Source organism: Platalea leucorodia (genome assembly GCF_965183815.1).
Source record: "Platalea leucorodia genome assembly, chromosome: 4".
In the NCBI taxonomy this organism is placed as follows: Eukaryota; Metazoa; Chordata; class Aves; order Pelecaniformes; family Threskiornithidae; genus Platalea; species Platalea leucorodia.
Genome location: NC_138826.1, coordinates 64,307,153 through 64,313,511, shown reverse-complemented (window position 1 = coordinate 64,313,511; position 6,359 = coordinate 64,307,153).

Genomic DNA, 6,359 nt, shown 5'->3' with positions numbered 1-6,359 from the left:
GTTTTGGTTTTGGGTAAACCCTCAGAGAAGGAGGCCCCAACCCAGGCTGCTGCTTCTTTGTAAAGAAAAGCTGGTTTCTGCTCTTTCAAACTTCCTGCTTCCCTGAACCTCCAGTCCTTCCTAGATTTTCTCCTGAGGGGATTTTCCCTTCCTCCACCTTGTGTCACTGTTGTCCATTATCATTGTAGCTCCTCTGTCGCCGACTCCCAGATCTTCAGGACCATGTCTCTTCAGGTGGGCTCAGCAGCAACATCCTCTCTTGCTGCTCACTTGTGGTTTATATCCGAGAGGTCCCATGGACCATAATGTGTGGCAAGGTGCAGCTGGCGGGCACATAACACTGTAGGACAACCTCATCAGTCTTCCCAAGCCAGAGAGCAAATGCTGCACTTTCTCGTTCTGAAGTCCAATGCCCCTGGAGAAAGCAGGCAAGACCAACCAGGGGCCAAGCTGTTGTCCTTTAAAAGATGACTGCCCCTTGTCCTGCACACATTCATCTGAACTTGGGGCTTCCCTCCTCCTCAGCCCAGAGCATCAAGAGCAAACACCGCACTCACCCACATACACATACACACCTCGGAGAGCTGGAGCAGGACCCTCGCTCCATGACTCCGTTTCTGACCACTTGGCAAACCACTGGGTATTTGACACGGAAAACTTCCCACTGGTGGCTGGCTGGAGAGGAGCACTGGCAGACATGGGATCCTCACAGAGCACTGCCTGCTGGGACCAAAACGTTCAGTCACACCTTCCCTTCCCTCCAGAATAAGAAGTCTCCTGGTACCATTGCAGCAGCTCAGGATAATGACATTGTTTGCAGGGAGGAGGGGAAGCACGGCCCTTGTTTACAGGTGGACACGCAAGCTGTGTAGCTCAAATGGCTCTGCCAAGTTAACAGCGAGTCCATGGCAAAGGCAGGAACAGAGCAGAGCTTCCTTGACCCTGTCCAGGCTAGAGCTGCATGATGAGCCCTCTGCCTTTAACCCCTCCAGCATCTTTATTAGCAAGGACATCTACACAATTTTACACAGGCTAAGTCTGGTCCACAGCTTTTTGACAATTAGCTGTCGTAGCCAGCTTGGCTATGGAAATCAGCTTCTCACTCTGCTGTTGTGTAGCTTATCTATCTCCCAGAGATAGCTCCTCTAGATGCCTTCTAGCCCCAGAGCGACTAAATTCAAGGGTGGGAAGACACGAGCTCTGCCTCTGTTTTTTCAGTCTCACGCAGGGCCATCGGTGGCTGAAAGGGGAGTAGCAGGGGCTGGCAGTGGGCCGGTGGCGGGAGACCTCTGTGGGGGTCTCACGGGGATGCTTGCTGGCTCAAGGCTGCTGAGCCATTCCCACATCAGAGGTAAGAAGGACGGTGACCATGTGAACTCATCCCTGGTCCACAGGGGAGTGCCCACCGTGCAACTGCAAATGCCAGAATGATGTCCGGGGGCGGGCAGGGTCCTACACAGGCTTCAGGTACAGTGTCTGCAAAACAGCCTCCCTCTCCGTTACAGCCTTACAGCAGCCGCCACTGATTGCAGCGTCCAGCTCCATCGTTACAACAGCCGTGCATGAAAATACCTGTGTTTTGCTCACACACTTTTACTGTCTATACAGAAAATAATACCGGCGGATGTGTAGAAATCAGCTGTCTGGTCTCCTGCACGGTCTCCTTTTGCTCACACCCAGGGGAATGGGCTAGCAACTCTGCAGAAGAGCCTGCGGTGGTGGACGGTTTTCTTTTTTAACTTTTAAGCCATGGTGGGATGGGGGAACTGTCTCTCAGCTTTACATGGGCACAAAAGCACTCACTACACCCTCCAGAGTCCTTCCTCCCATCAGGAGGATGCAGCACAGCAGACAGGACCACAGACACCTTTTCACACTGGAAATTTGTCCTCGGAGCGGCCCGGAGGCGGTGGAGGCTGCAGTGGCGTGACTGCTGCCCCGTCCTGCCCGGCTCTTTAATTCAGAGCTATCTTCTGGCTGGAAGCGGTAATTGCATCCTACCCAAACGCCGTGTCTAAAGCCAGCGCTGTCAGTCCCCCCTCAGCAGGCACACAGAACTATTCTGAACGAAAGCATCTTTCCTGCAGTCCCGTGCATGTGCAAATGTTGCCCTTTGGTGGATGTGAAGCCAGAACTCAGTGGAAAAAGGCTCTGGGGGTGACCCTCCCTGCTAGTAAGTGGCGCTGAGGAAAAGAGGATGGTACCGATGCTCAGGACCGTGACCGCAACCTTTCGTCCAAGAAGGTGCTGACAGAGAGGCCATGATGTGGTGGAAGGTGCAATCCCTTCCCCATCTGAGAGAGATGCCAAATACGGACAAGTATTAGGGAGAAGGGCATCTCCCACGGAAGCGATGAGGAAGGGTGACCCCCTCTCCCAACACACGATGTGCACAGGATGCAACTGCAGTCGCCGTGGGTAATTAGCCAACCGTTTAGTGAATGCTGAAACTCATTAAAACTAATTGCCAGTGGAGCTGGGTCTTGGTGCTGGCCAGTTTTTGAACCTGACGGATAGTAAGCCTGGAGTACGGGCTCACCCTTCATTTCGTATAGAGGTCACCCACTGGCGAGGACCCGTGGCTGAGGAGCAGATCGCTGGTATCTAACACAACACAAAAGCAATCAAAGCTTGGTCAAACACAACTCTCCTGTGCGGGCTCTGCTCTTTAGTAAGAAATGAGCTCCCACTGCGATGGATGGAGGCATTAACTGGGTGTCTTCCCTCTACCCAGACCACTTTCACCCCGCTGATAGCAACTCCTTCCCTCTGAGCCTGCCGCCTTTCCATCAGATTTGGCTAAAACTGAGTAAAGAGCTGAGAAGGCACCAGGGGTGGGCTGGAGAACTGACAAAGCTGTGTCACATCAGTGCTACCTCCTTAGGAAGCCACAGTGAAAATACAACGGCTGCCTTTTCAGAGGCCAAAGGGACCCGCTTTGATCTCGTACATCCCCCCTTCCTCTCCCACACACAAACATTTACCAGCAGCCCCCCTCCCTTTACAAAGACCTTGCTTGCAAGTGTTGTTGAGCTAAGAGACCCTGTGCTCACAAGCGAGAGATGCCGCAGGCATGCGCGTACCCGTCGTGAAGCGGGGACAGGGTGGCCGTGGCGGGAGGCTGCTGGGGCGTTTGGGAACGCAAGGGAGGGGGTGGGGGCCCACGCCAGCAGCCAGGTTTGCTCGCAAGCGAGGAGGTGGGACACGGCAGGGGCGGGGGAAAAGGGCTGTGCCCCTGGGGTAGGTCCCTGCCCTATAAAAATGACTTTGGCTGGATCCAGCAGTAGGGAAGAGAGGCAGCTTCCACCTGTGCTCCTGCCTCCAACAGCATCGTCCGGGCAGGGGGACCCAAGCAAAGGCAGGTCCCGGGGATGGAGACCCCAGCCCTGATGGTCACTGCGCTCCTCCTGGTGCTGCTCTCCTCGGCCCCGGCACCGTCTGAGGCACTGGGGGGCCGGGCCGGTGCCTCAGAGAGGCAGCCAGGAGCTGGGGGCCATGGAGAAGACCTTCAGCCACCTGGAGATGGAGGGGACAGCCTGCCCGGGCAGGGCTCAGAGGGGAGCCGCCTCCCGGCCACTGTGTGGGAGCTGGTGGGAGAGGCCCCTCCCGGCACGGGGTCCCCCAGCAAGGCCATGGCCAAGCCTCCGCTGGGCAGCGGCGGGCAGGACCCCCCTGGCAGGCCCCGGAGGCTCCCACGGCAGCCCCCCCGCGGCAGGGGCCCCAGGCTGGGCCATCACCTGAAGGGCCACGGGAAGTTCAACGGGGACACGGTAAGCACAGCCCGCCCGCGGCCAGCGGGGATGAGGGTTTGCATGGAGGGTTTGCAGGGCGACGGGAGTGAGGGCAGGCGCCAGCCCCCGCTCCTGGCCGCGGGGTCGGGCAGCTCGGCGAGCCCCCGTGGCCGACCCATCTGCAGGGCACGGAGGGGCCACGTGTAAGGGCGTTACGAGCACCTAACAGAGAGGACGGGGCCAAAGAAACGGGTCCTTCCCAGCTCCCTGGGGTAGATCAAATGGAAAAGCTGCTTTTGGGCCATTCCTCATGAGCCGAGTGTGAAAGTGCCAGCCACAACATGGCCTCACAGCACTGTTTGGCTTGTGGTGCAGACAAGGGTGGTGGGTAGTGACAACCCCAAAACCCCATCTGGTACCTGGGGAGGCTTAGAGCAGAGCTGACGGCCGTGCACGCAGGCGGTGAGCAGGTCAGGAGGTGAGTGCAGGTCGGGGTGTGTGTCCCAAAACGCCGTGCCCAGGAGGTGGGCTGGGGGCACCCCCCTGTGCCGCGCAGGCGGCAGCCCGTCAGCTGTGGGGGCCAGCCGCTTAGCGCGCTTTCTGCCAGAAGCAGTAACGAGCTGCCCATGAAACGGCTTCCTCGGGCCCCGACTTCCCCAGCTCCTTGCATGAAGCTGCTGCTCTATAGCCTGGTGAGCAGCTTGTCCCGCTACTGCAGGTTTCACTGCATTATTTGATGGTTTGAATGGAAACGAAACATCCCGCAGCAAATGCTCATCCCAGTATGTCATATGATCTTCTGCAAGGTGGCTTTGCTTTCTAACAAGAGTCCATCTGCCCATCTCGGGGAGATGAAGAGGCTCTTTTGAGCTCATTTCACCCCCAGGCATCGCACTGCTGTCAGCCTGAGCGTGCTGGAGCCAACAGCCCCCGGCAAGTGCGGTCCTGGGGCTGAGCAGTTCACATCACCCCAAAACGACTGACTAACCGGCTGTGGGGTGTGCACACCCAAAAAGGAAACCTTCTGACTTTACAAGAGGCTGCTCTCAAGCAGCCAAGCCTGCACAGAAAGTATCTGTTTGAGCCTGCGTATGGCACAGGCTCCTGGGGACCGGGGCTCTCAGCAGCATGAGCAGAGCGCGATGACGGGGCTGTGACTGGCAGGGGGTCCCAGGCCAGGGCTGGGCAAGGCTGGACGCCAGCACTGTGGCCACCTCTCTCCCTCCCCTTGTAGCACTCCTGCCACGGCATCCAGTCCCGGCCCTGCCAGAAGCCCTCGGACTGCGGCGGCTGCCTGGGGCTCTACACCTGCAAGCTGCCCGCCGGCACCTGCAACTTGAAAGCCGTCTCCAGGCAGAGAGGTGGGCTGCAAGCGAGGGGTTGTAGGCTGCTGGCACCGGGGACCCCCACATGCAGCCGCCCGCAAGCACAGCCCTTCGGCTACACCCCCCCAACCCCAAATCAGACCCACCCTGTGCAGGGCAGGGCCTCGACCCCTAAACTCAGCTGCACAGGGCTCTGTCTGTCCTGCGGGCACTGGCCACCGTCAGTGACAAACGGACGACTGTATGCTGAAAGGGGCATTCCAGTAAGTATCTGTAAGAGCTGAGATTTTCCCGGCACTCTGAGACCTTGCAGGACGCCGACAGCCTGTGCGGGGAAGCCAAGGAGGGGAACGGGGCTCAGCCGGTGGCTTGGGAGTCGACAAGCGCGGCTCTCCCGGGCATCACGGGCTCCCAGCCCCGAAGAGCTGCTCGCGTTGGCATGCGCGAGCTGCTTACTTAACCAGGGACCATTAGGGAGCAGAGATCGCAGCTTTTAACCTTTAACCATGCCGAGCAAGTGTCCCGGTTCTCCAGTACCCCTCGGTACATCCGTACTGCCCCCAGGCTGGCCTCTTGCCTTAGCACGTTTGTCTGCACCCACATACACATGGTCACGGAGGAGAAACACATCCGAGGCTACCAAACACACAGACACCAGCTCCGGTGTGGGAAACCCTTGGCTGTGGGACGTACAGTAGGCAAACATAATGTTCTGGGTATATATAGTATATATAGCATGTGTGTGTTTATAGTATATAGGGCATACCCAATGTACGTGCTCTGTTCACACAGTCTTCTCTGGGCATCTGCTCTTTTCTTCACAGGTGGATTCCTCCAAAGCATCCAGAGCCCTGAGGGGCGCAGGGCCCTGCTCATCCCGGAGCAACGCGGCTCGACGTAAAGCTGGAGCGGCTGTCCGGCAGCTGGAGACCAACGCGCTCTGTCCGAGTTTCATTTTAAATCCTTAATGACACAGCTGTAAATGTTTCTTTCACTGCACTTCTCATGCTGCTGTTTTTTTAACACCCCCCCTGGATTTTGTACACTATGTAGGCTTGATTCCCGCTTTCCTGAGAGCTGCCCACGAAAGCAGTGAGTGGCCAGAGAGCCCCGTGCTGGCAGAGCCCGCTTGGAGCCCCCAAATGAGACAAACGGGGCTACTTCACAGCCCGTTTTGATTTGAGCGAGTGGGATGTTGCAGTAAAAGCTGCCAGTATCTTGGCGTGCTCACACGCAAGTTCAAGCTGAGCTAAGGCGCCTGCCAGCATCGGGCAGCCCAGGAAACCCGCCCAGCTCCTTACCA